General features: G+C 39.0%; 1 protein-coding gene across 2 annotated transcripts in view; it reads left to right on the plus strand.

Annotated features, from left to right (window-relative positions):
- RAI2 (retinoic acid induced 2) overlaps window positions 1-16,326 on the plus strand; it is a 482,439-nt gene that overhangs the window by 328,806 nt on the left and 137,307 nt on the right. The window lies entirely within an intron of this gene.

Consider the following 16,326-nt stretch of genomic DNA (forward strand, 5'->3'; position numbering starts at 1 on the left):
ACCCCGAGCAAGCTATATAAGCACAGATGCAGACCCACCTCAGCCACTCCGGCTGTCCTGAGTCTGATGAGGTCAAGGGGAGCCCCCTGGAGGAGGGAGACAGTCTGGAGAGACACTCGGAATGGAGGAAGGCTGATGGCACATCAGAGGGACCGCCTTCGGTGGGCACCCAGGGTGCTGATCAGTGTCCAGGGTCCACCACGCATCTATCCCTCGCTGCTAAGAGTGTCAACATAGAATCAGAAGCTGTTCCATCCAGGCCCTCACATAGAGCCTGACAACAGGGAACCACTTCAGACTCAAAAGATGACTTCCCCTGGGTTCCTCCTGGCATAAAATGCCAGAGTAGACATCTCTGATGGCCTCTAAGCCTTGGCTGTGGCAGTGACAGCAGACAGCCTCCCTGGAGAAGTCCTGGGACAGACAGCAAGGCCTCAGAGGGCAGGCTGAGAGACAGAGAGAGAGCATGCGTGCACAGACTCAGGCTGCCTGCCCCCCTCCAGGGGTGCAGAGTGGCTGCTGACCCCTCCAGCACCCTGTGCCTGCAAGGAGCACTCCTTCCATTTTGATATCCAGGCTCTGGAGCCCAGGCGAAGAAGCACTCTGCCATCTGCTTGGCCTCTCTACCTGCACTCCTCTGGACAAGTGTTCTTGCACTCTGTTCCTATTAGTTCTCCCCCAGAGAATGTGTCTCAGTAATCAGGAGCTACTTACTGCTCTTCACCCAGAGCAGCACCACATGACTCAAACTTGGAGTCCTTTGGTGGCTCCATAGCTGCTTCTTGGGTTGTCCTGAGACATGTAAGGCTGGGGGCAAAGGAACCCTCATTTCCTACTGTGGCTACCGGGCAGTGTCCCAAGACCCCAAATGGTGGTGGCTCCCTGCTGGCCACTTCACCTTGGCTTCCTGGGTGGATGGGTGGGGGGGAGGGTCTTTGTTCTCTGGAAGACAATGCCTGTTCTCCAAACTACCTCCCCGACTTACCTCAGGGAGAAACCCACTCACCACTACCAGGTTTCTCTTTGTGGGGGAGGGTGACCCAAAGAATGTGTATCCTTTCTTGGGCCAGGGATGGAGGCCCATTTCATGGACGTGTGACCTGTGTGGTCACACAGGACTCTGACCTCTGAAGGGCACCACGCTTTGCTTAATGTTATGCTATTGGTGTCTTCACATTTTTAATAATTTTTGAATAAGGGACCCTGCATTTTTTTTTTTCTTGAGGACTTTGAGACTTTCTTTTTTTTTTTTTTAATAAATTTATTTATTTTAGTTGGGGGCTAATTACTTTACAATATTGTAATAGTTTTTGCCATACATTGACATGAATCAGCCATGGGTTTACATGTGTTCCCCTTCCTGGACCCCCACCCACATCCCTCCCCATCCCATCCCTCTGGGTCATCCCATTGCCCCGGCCCTGAACATTTGTCTCATGCATCGAACATGGAATGGTGTTCTGTTTCACATATGACAATATACATGTTTCAATGCTATTCTCGCAGATCATCCCACCCTCACCTTCTCCCTCAGAGTCCATAAGACTGTTCTATACATCTGTGTCTCTTATTCTGTCTCGCATATAGGGTTATCGTTACCATTTTTCAAATTCCATATATATGCATTAGTATACTGTATTGGTGTTTTTCTTTCTGGCTTACTTCACTCTGTATAATGGGCTCCAGTTTCATCCATCTCAATAGAACCGATTCAAATGTATTTTTTTTAATGGCTGAGTAATATTCCATTGTGTATATGTACCACAGCTTCCTTATCCATTCGTCTGCTGATGGACATCTAGGTTGCTTCCACGTCCTGGCTATTGTAAACAGTGCTGCGATGAACATTGGGGTACACACGTCTCTTTCAATTCTGGTTTCCTCGGTGTGTATGCCCAGCAGTGGGATTGCTGGGTCATATGGCAGTTCTATTCCCAGTTTTTTAAGGAATCTCCACACTGTTCTCCATAGTGGCTGTACTAGTTTGCATTCCCACCAACAGTGTAAGAGGGTTCCCTTTTCTCCACACCCTCTCCAGCATTTATTGCTTGTAGACTTTTGGATAGCAGCCATTCTGACTGGTGTGAAATGATACCTCATTGTGGTTTTGATTTGCATTTCTCTAATAATGAGTGATGTTGAGCATCTTTTCATGTGTTTGTTAGCCATCTGTATTTCTTCTTTGGAGAAATGTCTGTTTAGTTCTTTGGCCCATTTTTTGATTGGGTCGTTTATTTTTCTGGAATTCAGCTGCAGAAGTTGCTTGTATATTTTTGAGATTAATTGTTTGTCTGTTGCTTCGTTTGCTATTATTTTCTCCCATTCTGAAGGCTGTCTTTTCACCTTGCTTATAGTTTCCTTTGTTGTGCAAAAGCTTTTAATTTTAATTAGGTCCCATTTGTTTATTTTTGCTTTTATTTCCAATATTCTGGGAGGTGGGTCATGGAGGATCCTGCTGGGACCCTGCATTTTTATTCTGCACTGGGCCTCCCAAATTGTGTAGCTGATTCTGCAAGTGGGGATGGTAACCAGTGCACACGTGATGGGTCAACCTTAGCTAAGAACAGTTCTTAGAATGAAATTAGAACATTCTCTAACACCATATACAAAAATAAACTCAAGATGGATTAAAGACCTAAATGTAAAACTGGATACTATAAAAATTCTAGAGAAAAATGAACAGGACACTCTGTGACATAAATCTCAGCAGTATTTTTTGGATCTGTCTCCTAGATGAATGGAAGTGTAAGCAAAAATAAACAAATGCGACTTAAGAAGCAAGGCCATCAGGTGTAAGGAAGAGAGAGACATGTTTGTGATTTGAAGAAACAGGATACGGTGTGTGAGATATGGTCTATGGAAGGGGACTGACTGGGTCCTTCTCAGCGTCTGGGATGATTTGTGGGCCCATCAGGAGCACTGTGTCTAAAGGGTCTGAGAGGGTCAACTGGCCAGGAAAGATTTCCATTCCACCCAACTGACAGGCTGCTGGAACCAACCTTGACAACCTTGTCCAGTCTGGGGGAGGAGCTTCAAAAACAGTTCACCTGATTGATATGAGAGCTGATAAAGCCATTCCAGTGCCCCTACCAGTCCCTGAATGGGAACACAGTCTGAACTGCAGGTAGCCAAAGATAAACCAAAGACAAACCACTGAAATGGTTCTTATTAAGGATGCTAATGACCTGCATGTTGCCAAATCCCACAGTCAGCTCTTAGCCCTCATCCTGCTTAACCCACCAATAGTTGTGACACAGTTGATCACCAGCTCTTCCTTAAATTCTTCCTTGGTCACTGAGACAGCACCCTCTTTTGGTTCGCCTTTTCCTTACTGGATTCTCCTTCTCACTCTCCTTTCCTATGAGACTTCCATGCCTTCATGACCTCTAAGCTTTTGAACACCCCCAGACTTGGTCTTCACGTCTTTTCTCATTCCCGTTACTCCCTAGTTTTTATCCAAGCCGACAGCTTAAAACACCATCTATATACAGATGCCTCCCAAACTTGTATCTCTAGCTCAGTACTCTCTTCCTAAACTCCACATTTGTACTGATATGTCCACCAGCCTATTGGACTTCTCAACTTAAATGAGCCTAAAATGGAGCTACTGATACCTGTCTCAAATTTTCGGCCTTAAAGACCTGTCCCTCTCAGTGAATACCCAAAGCTCTGCCACTGCTGCCTCCCACAAAGAAGGGTTCATCTCCAGTGCCTATCTCCTAGGCCAGTTCTGCATGGAGCCCACTCCCTTTCATCTTAAATTCTGATTGCCAGAGACTTGTACCTACTCCCTAGCTGCATGGGAGGCTGGGAGAATGAATTCTGAGTTGTACCTTGAGAAGTGATGTTTTCCAAACCTAGGAAGGATTTTCAAAAGATGCTGAGTAGCCACAACTTATAATTTCCTCATATTTTTTGAGGAAATCTGAGTATAAACTCTTGTGAGGGTTTTTAAATATTCACCTAATATTTTACACCTGTATCTACTATATCCAAAAATAGCATTCTTTTTTACTCACCAGAACTTGCCTTAATCAAGTCTATCTAATAGCGCTCAAGCTTTTTTGGTCTTTTTTCCATCAATTTAGGTCATATCTAATTAGATTACAGAATTCTAATGACAGCTACAAGCATAAACAGGTTTGGAGACAAATGTAGCTCATTCTTTGCTAAATACACAGCCCAACCAGTGGGAATGAAAGTATTCTGGCATCTTAGAGAGTGGCTCTGTAGCCCTGAGCAGTTTCAGATCCTAGGCATCAGTATTGTTTCCACTGTGTGGAGCATTGGTTAATCAGGTGCATCAAGTAAGTAGAGATGGCTTGACAGTTCCTGCATGCTTTACTTACTACTATCATGGGAGTGATGGCTTTACATTTAGTGTCCATCTGACTTCCCTTCTGATGTTGAAAACATTGTGCTCTTGTGTTCCCTGCCCCATACTCAAGGAAAGGCTGGTTCTTTTCTCTTTCAGAACCCTTTGCTGACACATCAGTCTATTGCTTTCTGGAGGAATAATGTGTACTTCCAGCCTGATTCTGAAACAATCTGATTGCAGGAAGAAATAAATCATATACATACATAAATACATATTTATTTATCAACCAACCAGGACATTTTTTAACTTTATTTTCTATTGGGGTATAGCCAATTAGCAAACAATGTTGTGATAGTTTCAGGTGACTAGCAAAGGGACTCAGCCATACATATATATGTATCCATTCTCTCCCAAACTCTCCTCCCATTCAGGCTGCCACATAACATTGAGCAGAGTTCCATGTGCTATAGTAGGTCCTTGTTGGTTATCCATTTTAAATGTAGCAGTGTGTATGTATCCATCCCAAACTCCCTAACTATCCCTTCCCTTATCCTTTCCCCTTCCCCCACAACCATAAGTTCGTTCTCTTAAGTCTGTGAGTCTGTTTCTATTTTGTGTGCTCATTTGTATCATTTCTTTTTAGATTCCACATGTAAGGGATGTCATACGATATTTCTCCTTCTCTGTCTGACTTACTTCACTCAGTAGGACACCCTCTAGGTCAATCCATATTGATGCAAATGGCATTGTTTCATTCTTTTTAATGGCTGAGTAATATTCCATTGTATATATGTGCCATATCTTCTTTATCCATTCCTCTATTGATGGATATTTAGGTTGCTTCCATGTCTTTGCTATTGTAAACAGTGCTGCAATGAACAGTGGGGAGCATGTATCCTTTTGGATCATGTTTTTCTCCAGATTGCAGGGTCATAATGGTTGCTCTGTTTTTTAGAGAATGAGTAAAGGGAACACTATTAAATATTAGGATGAACCAACAGGTTTAAAAACTGAGATGTTTGTCTTGGTAAAGTGGAACATCTGATAACCCTGATACATGTATGCTCATACAATGGCAATCTTCTCCAAAGCTCACAGAGAGGCTAGTAGGCATTGTCAACGTGGTAAAATTTGCTTATTATATGTCATATAGAGGATGCAGGGATGCTTATTTTAGGGATTGAGATAATCCATTTTATCTGTGATACAGTGTCATTCCAGAAGGATAGACTGTGATCCTATCAGATAAGATTCTGACCCATATCTGGAAAATGAACATCTCGTTCTGGTTCCAAATCAGTGAGTTCTGGCATGTACTTTGACTGTGCCAACTCAGTTGGAGGGTGATGGATACCACCTTCTTTATGCTTGAAAATGCCATACCCCGCAATGGCATTGTGTATTGTATAACTCCAAGATTGATGAGGGGTACTTGGACCAATGGCTTGAGTCTTCCCAGCCCAGGTGCCAGGCTATGTGAATGAGTGAACTTTCAGATGACTTCAACTCCAGCCATCTGCATCCATCTGAGAGATCCTGGGCTAAAATCCGCCCAACCAACCAATCTCAGGTTCCTGACCCATAGAAACTATGAGAGAGAATAAATTATTGCTATTGTTTCAAGCCACTAAGTCTACGGGGTGATTTGTTAGGCATTAGTACGTAACTGGAACATCTGGAACAGGTCTCAACAGAGTATCCAACAATCAATGGATTTCATGAGTTGGAACTTCAAGGGAGAGCTCAATGCTGAAGATGATAATTTGGGGAGAATCTTAATATACCTAATGGCTAAAAGGGCTGAAGATGAGACTAGAGGCCAATGCATCCGTGAAAAAAGGTCAAGAAGGGATAGTCGGAGAGTTAAGCCCTGGTTTCCCAAACCCCACTTTCTCATGGCTCTCCTCTATCTCATTGGCCATTGCTTCTTCTTAACATGTGTCTTTGCTGCTTTCTTCTCATTTCTCTGGCCTCTAAACTTTGGAGTCCTGGGCTGCCTCTCTCCTGTACATATTACCTAGACAATCTTATCTAAACTCAAGACTAGATGTGATCCATGTGCTGACGACTCCTCACTTTCACTCTCTGGACCTAACCTCTCTTTTTCACTCCAGACACATGTATCTAATTGCCAGCTGTATATCTCCATTTGGAATCCTATCAATACTAGGAATCTCAAACTCAACATATCCAATACCAAACTCTCAACTTTTTCCAAACATGCTCCTTTTTCAGTCTTCCTCATCTCAGTAAGTAATGAATTCATCATTTAGATGGCTCGGAAAAAATTTGGTGTCTTGTTTGAATTCCTCCATTTGTTTCACGTATTTGGTCCATCCACAAATCCTTTTGGTTCTGCCTTCAAAATACACCCAGAAACCACCCACTTCTCACTGTTTTCACCACTTCCTTCCTACTCCAAGTCATCATTGACTCCCACCTGGTAGATGGCAGTGATAAACAGAGATAGTGAGTGATACAGTCAGAAGATAGTGATTCAAAACAAGAGGTTTATTTTATATGTTTTAATTAAATTAAACCTTTTATTTAAGATAATTATAGATTCCCACGCAGTTAAGAAATAACACAGAGAGATCCAGTGTTTCCCCAAAGGGTAGCATCTTGCAAAACTATAGTACAATATCACAACAAGGATATGGACACTGGTATGGTCAAGAGAACATTTCCATCACCACAAGGACACCTCTACTGCCCTTTAATAACAACATTCACCTTTGTTTCACCCCTCCACCCCATCCCTAACCACTGACAACCATTACTCTCTTTTCTATTCCTAAAACACTGTCAGTTCAAAAATGTTATATAAATATTATCATACAGCTTGTAATCTTTAGAGATTGGCTTCTTTCACTCAGCATAATTCCCTGGAGATTCATCAATATTTTTGTTTGTTTTTTTGTTTTTCTCAATAGTTTGTTCCTTTTTGTTGCTGAATAGTACCATAGCTAGTTTAACCATTCATCTGTGATAGAGCATCTTGTTGTCAGTTTGGGGTTGTTATGAATATAGCAGCTATGGATATTCATGTATAGTTTTTTGTGAACACAAGTTTTCATTTTTCTGGGATAAATGCCGAACAGTACAATTGCTGAATCATGTGATAGTTGCATGTTTCATTTTAAAAAAATAATTGCCAAACTATTTTCCAGTGTAGCTGTGCCATTTTACATTCCCACCAATAGTTTATGAGTCATCAAGTTTCTGTGCATCCTTGCCAGCATTTGGTGTTGTCACTGTTTTTTGGATTAGTCATTCTGATAAGTGTAATGAGAGCTCATTGTGGGTTTTATTTGCATTTTCTTTAATTGTTCACAATGTTGAACACCTTTTCCTGTGTTTATTTGCCATCTGTATATCCTCTTCCGTGAAATGTCTATTCATGTCTTTTGCCCATTTTCTAATTGGATTCTTTGTATTTTACTTTTGAGTTTTGAGAGTTCTTTATGTATTCTAGACAAAAGTGCTTTGTTGGATATGTGGTCTGCAAATATTTTCTCCCAGTCTATAGCTTGCCCCTGTATCCTCTTTCAAGGTTCTCATAGAGCAAAAGTTCTTAATTTTGGTAAAGTTCAGTTTATCAGTTTTTCTTTTTATGGGTCTTGCTTTGGTGTCAAGTCTAAGCATTTCTTACCTAGCTCTAGCAAAAATCTTCTGCTATGTTTTTTTCTAATATGTTTTATAGTTTTACATTTTGCATTTAAGCTTGTGATCCAGCACCCTTTGTTAAAAAGGCTGTCTTTCTTTTGAACTGTTTTTGCACCTTTGTCAAAAATCATTTGGACATATTTATGTGGCTCTGTTTCTGGGTTCTCTATTCTGTTCCATTGATCTATGTGTCTATCTGTCAACCACATTGCTCTGATGACGGTAGCTATTTAGTAAGCATTAATGGTATGTAGAACTATTTCTACTACTTTATTCTTATTTTCCCAAATAGTTTTAACTATTCTAGTTCCTTTACCTTTCCGTATATATTATAGAACAATCTTATCTATAACTACAAAAAATCTTGCTGGGATTTTGATAGGAATTGCATTAAACCTGCATATCAATTTAGTGAGCACAGACATTTTTTCTATTTTGAATCTTTCATGCCATGGGCAAGGTATGTTGTTCCATTTATGTGTATCTTATTTGATTTTTTTCATCAATGTTTTGTAGTTTTCAGCATGGAAGTCCCACACATGTTTTGTTAGATTTGCACATAAGTTTTTAATTTATTTTAGGGGTTATAAATGGTATTGTATTTCTAATTTCAGTGTTCATATATTCACTGCTAGTATATAGAAATGTGACTGACTTTCGTGTGTTCACTTTATATACTGCCACCTTACTGAACTCATTCATTCTAGGAGTATTTTGTAAATTTCATTTTCTACATAGATGACTGTAGATGGGGACAGTTCATTTCTTTCTTTCCAAACCCTATACCTCATTGCTTTTTATTTTCTTATTATGCTGGCTAGAACCTCCAGTACTATCTTGAATAATAATGGTAAGAGAAGACATTCTTACCTTTTCCTTGATCTTAGAAGGAAAGCAGTCAGTCTTTCATCATTAATGTAATGTTATCTATAGTTTTTTAGTAGGTGTTCTTTATCAAGTTGAGGAAATTCCCCTCTATTCCTAGTTCTGAGATTTTTCATTTATTGTAAAAGGGTGTTAAATTTTGTCAGATCCTTTTTCTGCATCAATTGATATGATCATATGATTTTAATTCTTTAGCCTGTTATTATGATTGATTTTTTTATTTAAACCAACCTTGCACCCTTAGAATAAGACCCATGTGGGCACAGTGTTTATTGTGTGTGTGTATTAGTGAATTTGTTTGCAAAATATTGTTAAAGGCTTTTGTATCTATATATATGAGAGATATACTTTTTTGATACTGTCTTTGTCTTGTTTGGTATCATAGTAATACTAGTTTAATAAAATTAATTAGAAGTGTTCCTTCCTCATCTGTTTTCTGGAAGAGATTATATAGAATTGGTGTTAAGTATTCTTTAAACATTTGGTAGATTTGCCAATAAAACCATCTGGACCTGGAGATATCTTTTGGTGTAGTTTTAAAAGTATAGATTGGATTTCTTTAATAGTTATAGGGCTATTCAAATTATTGTTGGGTGAGTTGTACTGTTCACACTTTTTGATGACTTGGTCCATTTCACTTAAGTTGTCAAATTATATGCATATAGTTTTTATAGTATTTCCTTATCCTTTTACGTCTACAGAGTCTGTTATGATAACCCCTGTTTAATTCCTGATATTGGTAATTTGTGCTTTGCTCTTTTATACCTTTCAGACTTCCTAGATGTTTGTCAATTTTATTGATGTTTTAAAAACCCATCTTTTGTTTTATTGATTTTCTCTTTTGTTTTTCTGTTGTCAATTTCATTGATTTTTGTTCTTATTATTTCCTTCCTTCTGCTTGCTTTGGGCTTATTTTGCTCTTCTTTTTTCTAAGTTCTTGAGGTGAATATGCATATTATTTATTTGAAGTTTTTCCACTTTTCTGATGTAAACATTTTGTGCAATAAATTTCCCTCTCAGCTCTAGCTAGGTCTCACACATTTTGATGTGTGTATTTTCATTTTTGTTCAGTTCAACATATTTTTAAAATTTTCCTTGAGACTTCCTTTTTAACACATGGATTATTTACAAGTATGTTTAATTTCCAGCTGTTTAGAAATTTTCCTGTTATCTTTCAGTTATTGATTGCTAGTTTAAATCCATGATGGTTGGAGAACATACTCTGTATTATTTAAATTATTTTAAATAAGCTGAGGTTTGTTTTATAACCAGGATATGTATGGTATCTTGGTATATGATCTTGGGAACTTGGAAAGAATATATATTCTTCTGTTGTTGGGCAGGGTGTTATATAAATATTAGATCCTGTTGGTTGATTGAGCTCTTCTATATCCTTCTTGATTTTTTATCTAGATGTTCTAGTTGTTAAGAGAGGGTATTGTAGTTTCCAAATATGATTGTAGATTTGTCTGTTTCTCCTTTCAGCTGTATCATTTTATTGCTTCACAGATTTTTCAGGTCTGTCATTTAATGCATATATATTTAAGATTTCTTTTTTTTTTTTTTAATAAATTTATTTATTTTAGTTGGGGGCTAATTACTTTACAATATTGTAATAGTTTTTGCCATACATTGACATGAATCAGCCATGGGTTTACATGTGTGCTTGGTGGGTTGACTCTTTTATTGTTATGCCATGTGCCCCTCTGTCTCGGGTTATTTCCTTTGCTCTATTTTATCTAATATTAATATTAATACAACCACTTCTGCTTTCTTTTGACTACATGATATTCTTTTCCATCCTTTTACCTTCAACCTACATATATTGTTCTATTTAAAGTTAGTCCCTTGTAGATACTATATAGTTGTGTCATGTTTTTTATTGACTATGCCAACTTCTGTCTTTGAATTGATGTTTACACTTACATTTAATGTAATTATTAGTATCTTAAGGCTTGTCTTCCATTTTATAATTTTTTTTCTATTTGTTCTCTATGTTTATCATCTCTGTTCTTCCTGCCTTCCTGTGGGTCACTTAAACATTTTTTAGAATTAAATTTTGAGTTATCTATAGCATTTTGAGTTTATCACTATATAATTATTTTATTAGCTGTTCTATGTATTACATTTTATATATATATATATATATATACATAAACACACACATATATATAACTTACTTATTGCAATCTGCTAGATATTTTACCAGTTAAAGTGAAGTACAGAAACTTTACTTCCTTTACGCTTCTTCATTTATAATTGTCCTAAACCTTCTCTCTGTGTACCTTCAGAAACACAGCATGTTTATCTATATTTTTACTCTTTCTGTTGTTCTTTCTTCCTTCATGATATTCTAAATAAGGTCTTTTAGTGATAAATTCTCTTAGTTTTTCTTCATCTGAGAATGCTTTAATTTCCTCTTCATTCCTGAAGGATATTTTCACTGGATATGGAGCTCTGAATTTACACTTTTTTCTTTCAATACTTGAAAAGTGTTGTGCCACTTTATTCTGGGCTCCATGGTTTATGTTGAGAAATCTGCTATTATTTAAATTGTTTTTCCCCTATAGGTAATTTGTTGTTTTCCTCTTACTGCTTTCAAGATTAATATTTGGCTTTAGTTTTCAGAAGTTTGACTATTACTTGGTATAGATTTCATTGAGTTTGTCCTGTTCTAGGGTTTGTTCAATTTCTGGAATGTGTTAGGTTTATGTATTTTGCCAAATTCAATGAGTTTTAATTCATTCTTTCTTTGAGCCCCTTTTCAGTCCCATCCTCTTTCTCCTTTCCTTCTGGGATTCCAGCGACCCAGATGTTAGATCTTTTGTTATAGTTTCTCAGTTCCTTGAGAAACTAAACAGTTCGTGTTTTTAGCCTGTTTTTTCTCTCTTATTCAGATTGGGTAATTTTTATTCTTCTTTCTTCAAGTTCACTAGTTCTCTCCTTCATTTCCTCCATTCTACTATTGAACACATCTATTGAGTTTCTTATTTTAGTTATTGTATTTTAAGTTCCGCAATTTTCATTTGGTTCTTCCTTATATCTTCTCTTTCTTTGCTGAAACTTTCTACTTTTTCATTTGTTTCAGTCATGTTTGTAGTTGCTCATTGAAGCATTTTTCTGATGGCTGCTTTTAAGTCTTTGTCCTATAATTCTAACATCTCTGTCATCTCAGTGTTGTCATCTATTGATTATCTTTTTCATTTAAACTGAGATTTTCCTGGTTCTTTGTATAATGAGTGATTTTTTTTTTTAATTGAGACCTGGACATGTATACTATGTTACTTTGGCTGTGATTTAAACCTTTCGCTTTAGGTGGGTTCCTCTGACACCACTCTTACAGGGGAAGTAGGAGTGCCATTTTATTCCTGACATGTGAGTGTAGAAGCCCAGGTTCCCCTCTCAGCCTCTGTTGTCATCCTAGAGAAGTGCAAACTCCCCATATAGCCTTCACTGACACCTGGGTGGTTGTATCATTACCACTGGGTAGTGGTGAAAGTCCTGACTTTTCACTAGGCCTTCCCTGGCATCACCCACTGGGGAGGAGAAAGGGAGGGGTGCCTCATTACTGCTAATTGGAGGTGAGGTCCAGGCTTACCACGTGGTATCCAGTGGCACTGTAAGGGAAGTGTGTTTGTTACCACACAGCAGGGATGAAAGACATGGCTCCCTACTCAGCCTCCTCTGACACCCACTCTGGTGAGAGGATAGTCTAGGCTACAGTTGTTGGTGTTTGGCTGAAGGAAGCTGGTTATTTTCTAAAGCTAGGTGTTCTGCATTGCTAGGCTCTCCTTTTCCTGGTACTTTCGCTGGAAACAGCAGGCTTTTGTTTGGGCCTTTTTTTGTCTGCTCATGTTTGTATCCCAGATTGTGAGCTTCTTCAGCTCATAGTCTATGATATATGAAACAAAAGGAAAACCCAGAGAATTCACCACCCTTTTGTTCCTCAGGTCTTGAGGTCCCTAGCCAGTCTCCTTTCCTCTCCCACCTTTCAGAGTCTTCTTATGTTTGTTTCATTTAGAATATCTACAGATTTTAGTTGTACTTAGTGAAAGGAATAGGGGAAAGTACATTTATTCCATCTTCTAGAAGGTGGAAGTTTCCCAGAAGGTTTTTATATAAAGGCAGAGAAACAACAGTTTGGAGGAAGGACAGTTGGATGATGATGATGATGATGATGATGATGATGATGATAATTTCCATGAAACCCAATAGAATCAACACCATCTACCTAAAGGAGTTTTAGGAAATAGAGCTTCACGGGAGAGCCAGATTTCAGTTAACACTAGATGTTAGAGAAGTGATGGTACACAGGGCTATTTGCTAGGGAAGGGGCACTGGAGTTCCAGTGGACACAGTGTACAAGACTTGGAGGGACAGGAAGAGCAAGAGGGGTGATGAGCAGAGCAAAGAAATCCTTGGCTGAAAGTGTGAGAGATGACATGTGGGGCTTATATTTGAGAGGTGACACAGGTGTGATGAGCTGAACTGACTGCCTCAGCAGTAACAGATAAATTTGTGTCATAGCAGAACCCAGTCGCAGTACACTACACTCTTGGTCCCTTAGTAGCTGGAGAATGTCTCTTGCTGCAATGGGGTACAGGTAGGTGAGAGTGGGAATGGCACTTGGAACCTTTGGGTTCCATCTTCCCATTGGCACAACCCAGCCCTGATACAAATAACCTCAGGTGAAGGGTCTAAGTTCCAAAATGTTCTGGAAGAGTGGTGAACCACTCATGAATTCATTCCCTACCCCTCATTTTTTCATTCTAATAAGGTTCTCAGGCAAACCAGTATGATTTCTTTGCAGCAAGGCATTGTCTGGTATAAATCTTGGAAGATTTGAATATTGAAGTTGTCACTTTAAAATGAATTGTTTTTGCTATTGCAACACAACCAACAATAATAATAAAAATAATAAATGTATTAAGTGCTTATTAGATAGCCCATACTGTTCCAAGTGCTTGACATGTTTTAAGTCATTTGATCCTCAAACCGCCCTATAAGGTAGATACTAATTATTGCATTCATTCCATTTTATGCATGAGAAAACTGGGGATATGGCAGAGGAATTAGAAATATGTTCAAAACCTCCATTGAATTAAAAACTGGCATAGCCATCTTCTTTGTTACCACATGCATTACATGAGAATCACAAAGAATGATGTTTTCCAGTGCTTTTGCAAACTATTGCTACAATCCAGTTTTTGTATTTATTTCAGTTGCTGGGGTAAAAAGTAATGATGCTAGTCTCATTCATTTCACCCCTGGCAAAACACTCAATCCATTATCCCTATTTTTCCTGTCTTTAAAATTGGGGCAGTCGTACCAGGCCACCACCCCTCTATCCACATAGAACAAAAGCAATAAGTTTTTATTGCAAAACATTTTGAAAAATATTAAACTTGTACTAAGTTATTATTCAACCCATAGGGAGATGGGTGGCGGCTGAAGAAGAAGAAAAGCAGGAAATGGGCAAAAAAAAACCGCAGAGGAGAAGAAGGGTTGCCTAGCAAGGTGGAACCCAAGATAACAAAGATTCCAGGACATTTCAAGCTACCAGTTTGTTTTCAACTGTACCCACCCCCATGTTGACTCTAGGCTCCTTTAAGCAGGCCAGTGGGCTTACCTTGGGGCCTCACAGATGGCTACATCAATGTTAAATAATGACTTGAGTATAGATAAAGCTTCCTTGTATTGTTTTCCAAGTCATCCCCCTTGTCTCCCATTTCCTCTTCCATCTACCATTCCAAAGGTTCCCAACAGATGTTTTTCAGGTTGTCCCATACTGATTTTGCTTCATGCAGAAATATGCCCCCAAACAGGCATCTCTCTCAAAGCAGAGACTTGTTCAATGCTCAGCGGTGTGTGTGTGTGTGTGTGTGTGTGTGTGTCTCCTCAGATCACAATTCTCTTGCTTAATGTAGTATCAGTGTCACACACATTGCATTTATCTTCACAGAGGAAAAAAAGAAAATTTCAATGTGATCTCATTATAAATCATTTTTAAGCATTGAAAATTCCACCTTTGTGATACACTCCCAGGGTGGGGCAAATTTGGATATTTTTTGAGTCAAGACTATAAACAGAAAAATTCCTCACTCCTGGGTTGAAGGCTACCACTTACTGCTTGAAAATCTGCAGATTCTCCCATCAAATTGGCACAGATTCTGAGCAGACTTGAATATTTCCATGCTGTCACTCTTTAGGAAAACTTGAATAAGGAAGACCAAAGCTCAAATTCCATTTGTTTGCCTCTGTCTTCTTTTCCAAGAGGAATGCTGGCCCAAGCATCTCACCAAAATTTAATTCCCTGAGAAACACTTCTTCCTTCACCTCTGTTTGGAAAGAACACGATACAAAATAGACTTTTAAACAACTTAAATAAATTCACAAGCTCTTACATGTACTTTCTGTGTTCACCTCTTCCTTTCCCCTGCTCCACACCATGGAATATCCTGCAATCAGATTAAGTAGTCAAAAAACAAGGTTTCTATCACATCTTGTCGCCACTCAAACACATTCATTTACTCCCAGTTGCCTGCAGGATGAATTCTAAAATCTTTAGACAGACCTTTACATTCTTTTCTCCCAGTCTTCTGTTATACAGTCTCTTCACTTCAGAATCCTCCTCAACATGTCTTCTGCTTTCCCAACCTTATTCCTTTTAACACTTCCTCCTCTCAACCCTTGACAGCCCTCTCCCTTTTACATAGCTAAAATCCTTTAGAGGAGTAGTTCTCCAAGTGTGGTCTCTAGGCAGTGCATCAGCATCACTTGGGAACTTGATAGAAATGCAGGTGCTCAGTTCCCACCACAGATCTACCGAGTTTGAATCTTTGGGGGTGGGGACCTGCAATCTGACTGAACAGTCTGATGGTTATGGTGTACATTCAAGTTTGAGAATACGATTTTATTTCAGATCTCAACTCTTCCTGGACGGTTCCCTGATCACCATATCTTTGATCCGAGTTCTTGAGATGTTCCCATATTTGTCCACTTCATTTGGCAATCACCGTGTGCCACTTGGCCTAGGTTAACTACCTTTTAAGGAAACCAGAGATGATTTTCATCCCTACCTTCCTCCATCCCACTCTCATACTCTGTCTCCCTCCCTTCCTTCCTTTCTAATATATCACAGGTCCTAATACAGACACTCAGTCAGCAGTTATTGATTGACTGTGGTTAGGTGGCCAAGCAGAGTTCATATGTTTTGGTAGTAGCTTTCTAGCTTTGAAGTCTACAAGAAAAACATATCTTTCTAAAATGTGTCCTTTGGTTCTTCTGGCACAAACAGAATGCTAGGGAAAATGCCTCAGACCCTGACCCTTCTAGCATTTCTTGAGGCTTAATATTCTGGAGATACTGTAAGTGATTGATGTAGACCGTTGGTGTGTAAACTACCAATGATGAAAGGAGGTCCCAGAAAACTCTTGGTTTAGGAAAGTTCGTTAGCC

Source organism: Giraffa tippelskirchi, chromosome X (genome assembly GCF_054371585.1).
Source record: "Giraffa tippelskirchi isolate mGirTip1 chromosome X, T2T-mGirTip1v1.2.pri, whole genome shotgun sequence".
NCBI lineage: Eukaryota > Metazoa > Chordata > Mammalia > Artiodactyla > Giraffidae > Giraffa > Giraffa tippelskirchi.